Source organism: Physeter macrocephalus, chromosome 8 (genome assembly GCF_002837175.3).
Source record: "Physeter macrocephalus isolate SW-GA chromosome 8, ASM283717v5, whole genome shotgun sequence".
In the NCBI taxonomy this organism is placed as follows: domain Eukaryota; kingdom Metazoa; phylum Chordata; class Mammalia; order Artiodactyla; family Physeteridae; genus Physeter; species Physeter macrocephalus.
In genome coordinates, this window is record NC_041221.1 from 31,278,125 (window position 1) to 31,291,558 (window position 13,434).

A 13,434-nucleotide genomic window follows, 5' to 3' on the forward strand; every position below is an offset into this window, starting at 1 on the left:
CTAGAGAAGCTACATCCGTCTGTGACCGTGAGACGGGTTGCTTCCAGACTGGATGGAACAGTGGACAAAGATAAAAACACCAGTCTTGAACATCATTAGGCACTGAATCAGTCCAAGAAGAGTCTTTGTCTGAACTTTCTGCTATAGAAGAAACAACCGACTTCTTCCTCAAAACTGTGTGGTCTGAAGCACCCTAACTGATACAGAAGTGATGCAATGACGTGTGAGTGTGTGTGTGCATTTTTATGAGTACGTGGAAAGTGGTGTCCTTCATGGGGGCCGTTACTCTATTATCTATTGAGTGTAAACATTTCTTAGGATAGAGAGACAACATGGTATGAGAGAGAGCCGGAATTAGAGGAATATTAAAGAGGGATTAGAACATTTAAATGATGTGGAGTGACAGAAGCTACATGACAGGTAAAATTAGGTGAGCTGGCTTATAGTTTCTTACGTAAGAAACTGTTGTGAATCTGGACAACTTCTTTGGGCCAAATGGGGATTCTATCCCCATGTCAGTTAGATTACTTAATTAATGGTTATTTGCAAACTTCAGTAATTAATTTCCATGAGTTTACTGGGACTATGTCGTATTCATAATTCTACTTCTTTAAAATATATGTGCATTTTAAAATAATTAATTTTGTTTAAGATATATGCTAGAGGAACACCAGTAACTTAGTTCCATTCTGATAAAATCTCTGAAGTCACCAATTACAAACAGATCAGGACAGTCATTTCTGTTTACAAAAGGTTTTTTTTTTCTTTTTTAACATCTTTATCGGAGTATAATTGCTTTACAATGTTTTGTTAGTTTCTGCTTTATAACAAAGTGAATCAGCTGTATATATTCATATATCCCCATATCTCCTCCCGCTTACGTCTCCCTCCCACCCCCCGCCATCCCAGCCCTCTAGGTGGTCACAAGGCACGGAGCTGATCTCCCTGTGCTATGTGGCTGCTTCCCACTAGCTCTCTATTTTACATTTGCTAGTGTATATACGTCCATGCCTTTTTCCAAATCAAGAGGTATATCAGTCTTTCCCGCGTGATCTGAGACCATTCCCCCTACCTCCTCCTTCTGTCTGGTGAGCTACAGCATCCTTCTCATGATTACTAATGATAGCCAACACCTGGAAAATAGGAGTATTTATGCCATCTACTGGAAATTTTAGGAAAATGCATTTTCAAATACCCAGATGTCTTTCAAAATTTCCTAAATGTAGGCTATTTTGATTTGTATTCACAGAACTGAGACATCCTTCAAGTTCTCTGAAAATTAGAGAAATGACACCTTGCTATTAACTTTGGGTGCACAGCTCTGCTTTGTCTTTGTGCAGTGGACCTAGATATTATGGGATGGCATAGACCCATCATCCTATCATTTGCAAAAGTAGGGATATACCTGAATTAGTGTTAAATTATTATTTGTTATTTGGTTCTTGTCCATGTTAAAACAGTTACCCATGAAGTCATGTATCTTTTAACTTCCATCGCTTTTTGTTACAAAGAGGTCAACATGTTTATTATGATTAAACAAAATGTACATCTACGTGTAACTCATGTACATGATTTTTATGGCGATATAAGCATCAGTTATATCCTTGCAGTTTGCAGATTTCCAGTCTAATATCTAGCTTTTCGTCTATTTTCTACAAAAAAAAGCTCATTTCCACCAACTCAATAATAACAATAATAATAATCTTTTTCTGGGTCTTTATTCACTGAAGTTTAGTAACAAGAAATTTAGACCAGGTATTCTAGACCTCATGTAATGTTGTTTTAGATAACGGCAATATGGATATGGAGACATATATATTATATGCCTTGGCTATGTGAAAGACATTGTTAAAAGAATGAAAAGATAATCCATAGACTGAGGTTTTCAAATCATCTTTCTCTCAAAGTACTTGTATCTAGAATAGAGAACAACAAAACTTAACAGTGAGAAAGCAATCACCCTAAGTAAAAAGAGTAAATAAACTATCTAAATAGACACTTCATCAAAAAAGGCCTAGGGATGGCAAAAAACATATGGAAGATGCTCAAAATAATTAGTCATTGGGTAAATGCAAGTGAAAACCACAATGATATTCCAGTAAACACTTAGTAGAATGTTTAAGTAAAAAAAATGCTGGCAATAACAAAGTGATGATGAGGTTATGGGCCGCCTGCACTGCTGTCGTATATAGATGCTGTGAATACAAAATGGCACAGCCATTTTGTGGAAAACAGTATGGTAATTTATCACATAGTTAAACATACATTTTCACATGGCCGAGCAATCTCACTTATTGGTTATTTTCCCAAGAGAAATGAAAACTGGTGTTCACACAAAAACTATATGCACGTTTTTATAACAACACTATTCATAATCAGAAAAACCTGACTACAACCCATATCATTTTAATTTTGTGTATAAATAAAATTTAATACATCCATGCAACAAAATATTATTCAGCAATAAAAAGGAATGAATTATCAATTCATCAAATAATTAATCTAAAATTATTTTGCTATGTGAAAGAAGCAGACTCAAGAACTACAGATTGTTTGATTCCATTTATATAACCTTCTGGAAAAAACAAAACTATGGGAACAGAAAAAAGATCAATGCTTGCCCGGGATGGAGGGAGGGCTTGATTAAATATGAACGGCAGAAGGTAATACTTGAGGTGGTAAAACTTTTCTGTGGCAAAACTATGGTGGATAAGATTCTATACATTTGTCAAAACTAACTGAACTCCACAAAGAGTGATTTTTACTATATGTAAATTCTAAAAAATCAACCAGGATATACGAAGAATGCAAAATGGAATGCAATACATGACATATTTAAAAAACCATATTGAGGGTGGGAAAGAAAATAAGTAACCTAAGTAACTTTGGAAACCAGGATTTTGATGAGATAATAATCTAAGACTGAAGAAAATAAAAAGCACTGTACATAAAATCTATATTTGTGTTAATAAATCTTTTTTTTTCCAGGAGTATGGGTATAGGAATCCTGAAAATGTGTTTTGCATATACTAGGATCTAACAAGTAAGTAAATATTTTGTAGGTAATGAGAGCCAGATTTCTTACTGATAGACAGGACAGATAGAAATAAGGAAAGGAGAAAGGCTAGCATTAACCCTATGTAGGAATGGAATAAGAAGTATCATTCAAAGCCTATGTTGTTAATAATAGATGATAGACAGATAGATAGATAATGTCTGTGTGTGCATCGGTTGATATAGATATATACATGTCCTTGCTGTATCTTCTGAGGTCTAGATTCAGTGACACTCTAGTAGCTACGAGTGTACCTGGAGCCCAGGTCTTTGTTTCTAAATATTATTCTCCCATTAAGGGCAGGATGGCTTGGAAAAAATTGGTTGATTCCAGGCCCGGGGCAGGGTAAATAAAAGATGAACCTGGAGTAAGATGTAGTCCTGGAAAGTAAAGAATTACTCAAAATAATAAGGTGTTAACTATGTGAGGTGACGGATATGTTAATTGCCTTGAACTTGGTAATCATACCACTACATATGTATATCAAATCATCATTCTATATACTTAAAAAATACAATTATATTTGTCAATTATCATCAATAAAGTAAGGAAAAAAAAAGAGGAAAGGGGAATGTTGAAAAGGTATAGGAGCCAACCTGAAAAAGCTCCTAATAACCAAAGCTGGAATAATTTAAGCAATAAAATAATGATAATATTGAGTAAAATCCACAGAAAAAAGTATGTATAAGTTCATACTGATAAAAGTAAATATTTAAATAATTAAGTGAGGGAGAAGGGACAGCTCTCCCTCACAGAATAACTTCAGTTAATAAATGTAGAAAAAAATAAAGGAAATAAAAAAATCACCAATAACACAACATAGAATTGTTGTAGTCAAGTTCTACAAATGAGTGCTAAAATCGACGGGCAAGATGGTGAGAAAAATCAGGTTCTTTATTAATTACAAAAGGAGAAATAACAATTACCAGGGGAGAAATCCAGCAGACACCACATTAAGTGATCAAGGTCACGCCATCAATATCAGAATCACAAACTCCTGGACTGAAGCACGCAGAGGGATGAATCATTTCTGTGGTATTCTTGCTCCAAATGCATAATCACAGTCTAAGCATTAGAAATATAAGATTAACCCAAATTGAGGGGCATTGTATAAAATAATGTACTTGAACTCTTCAAAAGTGTCAAGGTCATGAAAAACAAGGAAAGACAGAGCACTTTCATAAATTGGAGGAGACGACATACAACTAAAGGCAGTGTAGGATCCTGGAACTGAAAGAAAAAAGTGGAAATACTGTAAGTGAAAATTTCCAAAAAGTGGAAATCCAAGTAAGTCTTCAGGTAAGTTTATGATATTAAATCCATGTGGATGATTTCATTGTAATAAAATTATTATATTATGCAAGATGCTAATATTAGGAGAAACGGAATGAAAGGCATATGGAAGCTTACTGTATTAGTTTTATAATTTTTCTTTAAATCTAAATTATTTCAAAATAAAATTTTAAAATACTGTAAACTACTTTTTTTAAGGTAGGTAGCTATCTTCATATTTATCTTTCAAGGTTTGTGTGTGTGTGTGGTGTTTATTTCACATTTAGAAATGAGCATGTTCTGGGACATTTCATCTCAATTTTTTTTACTTTTGCATGTTGCCATATTTGGTTTTCTCTTCTACTTAAAATATTTTTGTCATTGTACTTGATTTTTCATTCAAATGTTACTTTTTTAACTTCTCTCAATTTTTCTTTATTATTTGCAAAGGTCAATCCGACATATCAGCTTTTTGGAACAAACTTTCCATTTTGTCGGTGAATTGGTTTTGTTTTCCGTCTCCTTAATATATTTTTACATATTTATTGGATGTGCTATGTACCACTATCTTTAGGTTTTCCTTTTTTTTTCTCTATCCTCTTAAATTTGTCAACCTAACTAAAGAGGTAAACCAAGGTCAGCTCAAATTACCAGAAACTGAGTTTATCTGGGAACAGCAGAACTGCAGTTTGGGAAACGCATGTGCTATAACCAGCTACAGGCAAGTCAGTTGAGCATTGGAGCGGGCTGGACTTGTGGGCACAGAGCTGAAAGAGGCAGAAGTCCAGAGTCTGAGCCGTAAGTCCACTGGCTTGAGGATGGGAAGACATTCTGGGGATATTCCTTGGTCAGGAGATAAATCTGTCTACTGTAAATCAGGCTTTTACCGGAAATCTGTCTCACAGGTCTTAATTTCTGTCCTTCTGAGGGTGCCTGCATGAGATTTTCCATGTCATTTCCTCTGGTTCCATTTTAGATTGAAATCCTTTCACAAATTAAACAGTAAATATTCCTATAAATCATTTTTTTTGTAGCCCCCAGTGCTTGATGTAGTGTCTTCATACTGTTCTGTTCTAGATAGTTTGTAATTTCCATTTTTAGCTAATCTTTAAATCAGATATAATTTAGGAGTATATTTTTGAAATTCCCAAGTATTTGGCCTTTTCGTTATTATTTTTATAAATACTGTTTTGATTCCTAAATTTATGGTACTGTGGTTAGTGAACATGGATTAAATGTATCATTTTGAGAGATATACTAAGATTTGCTTTTCACCAATTACGTGGGCACTTTTATGAATATTTCTTTTGTATTGGTTAATACACATATAATGCTTTTTAGATGTGTTTATTACATTCTTTACAGTTCTGTACCTGAGTTTTCTTCTCTAAGAGCTATATTTAAAGACATTCGCAATTATTACTAATTCATCAGCTTCTAATTCTAGTTTTATTAGTTTCTGATTTTCATCTTTTGAGGCTATGTTATGTTTTAGATGTACAAGTCTATGATTCTTATAGTTTCTTGATGGTTTTGCCTTGTTTGTTTTCCAGACTTGAGTTGACAAAAATTGGCTGGGTATAGAATTCTGGATAAGATTTTTAAGCCACATTCAGTCCTCAGGTTTTTGTATGTATTATGCTATAGTCTTTTTCCACACAGTGTTGCTGATAAGAAGTCATGTAAATCTGGCTTTTGTTTCACTCTAGGAACTTTAAAAAAATTGTTTTCTTCCTTAGAAGCTCCTCGATTTTGTTTTCCTCCCTTATCCTTTATTCTTTTTGTTTTTAACATCTTTATTGGACTATAATTGCTTCACAATAGTGTGTTAGTTTCTGCTGTATAACAAAGTGAATCAGCTCTACGTATACATATATGCCCATATCCCCTCCCTCTTGAGTCTCCCTCCCACTCTCCCTATCCCATCCCGCTAGTTGGACACAAAGCACTGAACTGATATCCCTGTGCTATGTTTCTTGAGAATCTGGTATTTGTCAAGGTGCTGGTTGCTTTTATTTTTATATCTTTCTTGGCCTTCACTGGACCCTTTCAATCTAAATACTCAAGTATTAGTTCTTCAGAATTTTTGCTGATGATTCTTTTTTAAAAATACCTATCTCTCTTCATTTCTTTTCTCTAATCCTACAATTAGGCAGATGCTAGGACTTCTGAGCATGCTTTATCAGACCCAATTTTTCTTTTTGCCTTTCCTTCTCTATCATTTTTGAATTGCATTCTGGGAAAAATACTCAGCTTAATCTTCTAGCTGATAATTTTTTTATTCTTATCCACTTATTCGGACCATCTATTAAACTTTAAAAGGCAAAGCAAGTGTATATACAGATACTGCTATACAATACCTACAATATTTTTAGTTGGCAGCTGTATCTTGTTTCTTGAATGTGACATCCTTAATAGTCTTCCTGAATATATTAATTATTCTCAACCTAAGGTCCTATTTTGTTGGTTCTATTGATTATTTACAGATACGGTTTCTCCTGCTTATTGGGCTCCTTATCCTCATTTGCCAGTTTTGGCTTTGTCTAAATATCTGTTGATTCTTGACCATGGCCTTATGTTAGTAGTGACATTGTCTCTGCCATCTCTTGTGTACAGCCTGTGGAAATGTTTGGGAGCCACTGTTATTTTTAACATCCCCGCCTGGGGTGTGATGGTTTGAGAGCATACCAAGAATTAAATACCTCAGTAGCTATTTTTCTGTATGTGAGTGCTCTAGTTATTTCCATGGTTCACCTCATATCAGGGACAATGTCCTATCTTTCTGACATGGGTTTTTTTCCCTTTGCTCCTGTTGCACGCAGATCCCTTGCTCCTTCTTCCTGGACCAAGGGCAGAAGCCATCAATCACACTGTTGCCTGACCCTGGGGATTCTCTGGTTTTCTGCATCCATCTCTTCTACAAATTGAATACCTTTGCTGCTGTGCCCACTCTTAGTGGCTGTACTCAGCTGTCAATTTTCCTCTCCTGTATTCTCTCTCACATGCCAAATTTGACTTCTTGTTTGCTAGTCTGGCTCTCCGAGAACACATCCATGAGAGGTTGTGTAGAGGTGGTTTTATAATTTACTATCGCTGCCACAGATTTTCTAGGAATGGTAAAGTTGGGGAATACGTTTGACATCATTTGTAAGCAAATCATAGTTTTTTTTTTTAGTCGAGCCATACTCTTATATGCCATTTTTTTTTTTTAGAGCTTGCCATGTTGTAGGTCAAAAATAAATGAATGGGAGCGATTTCATACGGTGCTAGGCAATAATTTCTTAATCACACCCTACTTATAACATAGATTTTGTGTATGGTAGGAATGTCTTACTTCAGGCATTTTTATGTAGTGAAAAGGAGTGCTGTCATTGAGTATTACCCACTGTTTTATTTTCTGAAGTGGTTATTTGATCCTTTAGCAGAATAAGTTCTCAAAAAAGCACAGCAAAGAAACTCAATATCAATTCCTTCCAGGTGTCTTCGAAAATGTGGCTCAGTTAGATCTTCACATTTGGAATATGGTTTCTCCAAAATGAGAGCAAATTGCATAGGGGTGGGCTTACTGCTTGCACCTGGGTGTGGTATCTGACTGTGGGAGGTTATATGTGTTTCAATCCAGGACATTTTCAGCAATATATCTGCTTCAGTTTACCAGATTTCTTGGGGCTATGTATATTAAGGAATCCGATTTTTCATGGGATGTTCTGTGGGTGCATTAATTATGCACTAAGGCAGGAAAGTTGCCACTATCTCAACTTGCAAAAATTCTGGGTTGTCCCAACCAAAGATAATTCCTCTGTCACTTCCTATCAGGTTTGTTGTCTTGCACGTACAAGGATCTTAGAGGCTCTTGGCCTCTTCCTCCTATAGCCTTGGACTCCAGGCTCATCTGTCTTCCCATTTGAGAAGCTCAATTTGGGGAAATTTTCCCAGCACATCCCCCGACCCTCGGAAGAGTCCCACCTCACACATACCTGGCACTCCCTTCCCACATACAGGGAACTTGAGACAACAGGGTACATATTTTTCACTGAGTCTTGGCTCACTCACTTCTGCTTTCTGACAATATCCTTCCATTTCTCTGTATCTAACGAAAGACATGAAACACTGGAGCCTGGGAAGATCAAGTCTAGTAGTGCTTATTCCTCCCTCAGCTCAGAAGATGCAGAGGCTCTTCCTTCAAGACTGGACTCTTAAATAACTGAAAAGAGTATAGTCACATTATTGTGTACAACTTGTAGCCTTGAAGAGTACATTTCTGATAACATTTTCTTGGGGTTATTGCTAGCATTTCCTTTTATCTCAGTTGGCACCCGTTGAACAGTAAATAAAATCATTCGAGAAATGGAGAAATTAATTATTTAACAGAACATTTTAATTTGGAATTTTTAATTGCCTCCTAAAAGTCACTTATTTTTCCAGTAGAAAATGGTTTTGAGACTCAGAGCACCAGACTTACAGTTTTTATTGTCAGAAGTGGATTTTCTGATTATAAAATAACAATAACAATACTACTACTAGTACAATGAAGGTAGATTCAGAAACTGTGGAAGCTTGAAGCGTATACAATATTAGGGGTTTTCCTCAAGGAAAATAAAGAAAATGACAACCACAAAGTTAGATTAAAAATGAGAATATTTATTTACAATGAGAAAAGGAATAAGAATTACAATTGTCAAAAACTGACAGACAAAAAAATCACTAAATCCAGAAAATTATTTCAATATTTTTATTAATCAAAATTTTATTGGTCAGTATTTTTTTTTTCTGAATTTTATTTTATTTTATTTTTAATACAGCAGCTTCTTATCAGTCATCCACTTCATACATATTAGTGTATACATGTCAATCCCAATCTCCCAGTTCATCCCACCACCACCAAACCCCCACCCCCACTTTCCCCACATGGTGTCTATACATTTGTTCTCTAATCTGTGTCTCCACCCCTGCCCTGCAAACCAGTTCATCTGTACCATCTTTCTAGACTCCACACATATGCGCTAACATATGATATTTGTCCTCTTTCTGACTCACCCCACTCCTCATGACAGTCTCTAGGTCCATCCACATCTCTACAAATGACCCAGTTTTGTTCCTTTTTATGGCTGACTAATATTCCATTGTATATATATACCACATCATCCCTGTCCATTTGTCCATCGATGGGCATCTAGGTTGCCTCCATGACCTGCCACTGCAGATAGTGCTGCAATGAACCCTAGAGTGCACGTGTCTTTTTGAATTATGGTTTTCTCTGGGTATATGCCCAGTAGTGGGATTGCTGGGTCATATGGTAATTCTATTTTTAGTTTTTTAAGGAACCTCCATACTGTTATCCATAGTGGCTGTATCAACCTACATTCCCACCAACAGCACAAGAGGGTTCCCTTTTTTCACCCTCTCCAGTCTTTGTTGTTGAAATTATAGATTTTCTGATGATACCCATTCTAACCGGTGTGAGGTGATACCTCATTGCAGTTTTGATTTGCTTTTCTCTAATAGTGATATTGAGAAGCTTTTCATGTGCCTCTTGGCCATCTGTGTGTCTTTTTTGGAGAAATGTCTATTTAGGTCTTCTGCCCATTTTTTGATATGGTTGTTTGTTTTTTTTAATATTGAGCTGCATGAGCTGTTTATATATTTTGGAGATTAATCCTCTGTCCATTAATTCACCTGCAAATATTTTCTCCCATTCTGAGGGTTGGCCCTTTGTCCTGTTCATAGTTTGCTTTGCTGTGCAAAAGCTCTCACGTTTCATTAGGTCCCATTTGTTTACCTTTGTTTTCACTTCCATCACTCTAGGAGGTGGGTCAAAAAAGATCTTGCTGTGATTTATGTTAAAGAGTGTTCTTCCTATGTTTTCCTCTAAAAGTTTTATAGTGTCCGGTCTTACAATTAGGTCTAATCCATTTTGAGTTTATTTTTATGTATGGTGTTAGGGAGTGCTCTAATTTCATTCTTTTACATGTAGCTGTCCAGTTTTCCCAGCACTACTTACTGAAGAGACTGTCTTCTCTCCACTGCATATCCTTGCCTCCTTTGCCATAGATTAGTTGACCATAGGTGTGTGGGTTTACCTCTGGGCTTTCTATCCTGTTCCATTAATCTACATTTCTGTTTTTGTGCCAGTACCATACTGTCTTGATTACTGTAGCTTTGTAGTATAGTCTGAAGTCAGGGAGTCTGATTCCTCCAGCTGCGATTTTTTTCCCCTCAAGATTGTTTTGACTATGTGGGGTCTTTTGTGTCTCCATACAAATTTTAAGATTTTTTGTTCTAGTTCTGTAAAAAATTCCATTGGTAATTTGATAGGGATTGCAGTGAATTTGTAGATTGCTTTGGGTAGTATAGTCATTTTCACAATATTGATTTTTCCAATCCAAGAACATGGTATATCTCTCCATCTGTTTGTTTCATGTCATCTTTGATTTCTTTCATCAGTGTCTTATAGTTTTATGAGTACAGGTCTTTTACCTTCTTAGGTAGGTTTATTCCTAGGTATTTTATTCTTTTTGTTGCAATGGTGAATGGGATTATTTCCTTAATTTCTCTTTCTGATATTTTGCTGTTAGTGTATAGGAATGCAAGAGATTTCTGTCTATTAATTTTGTATCCTGCAACAATACCAAATACATTGATTAGCTCTAGTAGTTTTCTGGTGGCATCTATAGGATTATCTATGTATAGTATCATGTCATCTGCCAACAGGGACAGTTTTACTTCTTTTCCAATTTGTATTGTTCTTATTTCCTTTTCCTTTCTGATTGCTGTGCCTAGGACTTCCAAAACCATGCTGAACAATAGTGGTGAGTGCGGACATCCTTGCCTTATTCCCAATCCTAGAGGAAATGCCCTCAGTTCTTTACCACTGAGAACGATGTTTGCTGTGGGTTTGTTGTATATGGCTTTTATTATGTTGAGGTAGGCTCCCTCTGTGCCCACCCTCTGGAGACTTTTCATCATAAATGGGTGCTGAATTTTGTCAAAAGCTTTTTCGGCATCTATTGAGATGATCACATGGTTTTTATTCTTCAATTTGTTAATATGGTGTATCACATTGATTGATTTTCTTATCTTGAAGAATCCTTGCATCCCTGGAGTAAATCCCACTTGATCATGGTGTATGATCCATTTAATGTGTTCTTTTCTTCTGTTTGCTAGTATTATGTTGAGGAGTTTTGAATCTATATTCATCAGTGATATGGTCTGTAATTTTCTTTTTTTGTAGTATCTTTGTCTGGTTTTGGTATCAGGGTGATGGTGGCCTCATAGAATGAGTTTGGGAGTGTTTATTCTCTGCAATTCTTTGGAAGAGTTTGAGAAGGATGGGTGTTAGCTTTTCTCTAAATGTTTGACAGAATTCACCTGTGAAGCCATCTGGTCCTGGATCTTTGTTGGGAGACTTTTAATCACAGTTTCAATTTTATTACTTGTGATTGGTCCGCTCATATTTTCCATTTCTTCCCAGTTCAGTCTTTGAAGGCTATACCTTTCTAAGAATTTGTCCGTTTCTTCCAGGTTGTCCATTTTTTTGGCATAGAGTTGCTTGTAGTAGTCTCTTATGATGCTTTGTATTTCTGCGGTGTCCACTGTAACTTCTCCTTTCTGATTTCCAATTATACTGATTTGAGTCCTCTCCCTCTTTTTCTTGATGAGTCTGGCTAATGGTTAATCAGTTTTGTTTATCTTTTCAAAGAACGAGCTTTTAATTTTATTGATCTTTGCTACTGTTTTCTTTGTCTCTATTTCATTTATTTCTGCTCTGATCTTTATGATTTCTTTCTCTACTAACTTTGGGTGTTGTTTGTTTCTTTCTCTAGTTCCTTCTTCTCTAGATTGTTTATTTGAGATTTTTCTTGTTTCTTGAGATAGGATTGTATTGCTACAAACCTCCCACTTAGAACTACCCCTGCTGCATCCCACAGGCTCTGGATCATCATATCCCCTTGGTCATTTGTCTCCAGGCATCCCTTGCTTTCCTCTTTGATTTCTTCAGTGATCTCTTGGTTATTTACTAACATATTGCTTAGCCTCCATGTGTTTGTGTTTTTTACATTTTTTTCCCTGTAATTCATTTCTAATCTCATAGCGTTGGGGTCAGAAAAGATGCTTGATATGATTTCAATTTTCTTAAATTTACTGAGGCTTGATTTGTGACCCAAGTTGTGATCTATCCTGGAGAATGTTCTGTGCACACTTGAGAAGAAAGTGTAATCTGCTGTTTTTGGATGGAATGTCCTATAAATATCATTAAATCTATCTGGTCTGTTGTGTCATTTAAAGCTCCTGTTTCCTTATTTATTTTCATTTTGGATGATTTGTCCATTGGTGTAAATGAGGTGTTAAGGTCCCCCACTATTATTGTGTTACTGTCAATTTCCTCTTTTAGAGCTGTTAGCAGTTGCCTTATGTATTGAGGTGCTCCTATGTGGGTGCATATATGTTATAATTGTAATATCTTCTTCTTGGATTGATCCCTTGATCATCAAGTAGTGTCCTTCCTTGTCTCCTGTAACATTCTTTATTTTAAAATCTATTTTATCTGATATGAGTATTGCTACTCCAGCTTTCTTTTGATTTCCATTTGCATGGTATATCTTTTTCCATCCCCTCATTTTCAGTCTGAATGTGTCCCTAGGTCTGAAGTGGGTCTCTTGTAGACAGCATATATATGGGTCTTGTTTTTATATCCATTCAGTGAGCCTGTGTCTTTCGGTTGGAGCATTTAATCCATTCACATTTAAGGAAATTATCGATACATATGTTCCTATGACCATTTTCTTAATTGTTTTGGGTTCGTTTTTGTAGGTCATTTTCTTCTCTTGTGTTTCCCTCTTAGAGAAGTTCCTTTAGCATTTGTTGTAGAGCTGGTTTGGTGGTGCTGAATTCTCCTAGCTTTTGCTTGTCTGTAAAGCTTTTGATTTCTCCATCAAATCTGAATGAGATCCTTGTCGGGTAGAGTAATCTTGGCTGTAGGTTATTCCCTTTCATCACTTTAAGTATATCATGCCACTCCCGTCTGGCATGTAGAGTTTCTGCTGAGAAATCAGCTGTTAACCTTATGGGAATTCCCTTGTATGTTATTTGTCGTTTTTCCCTTGTTG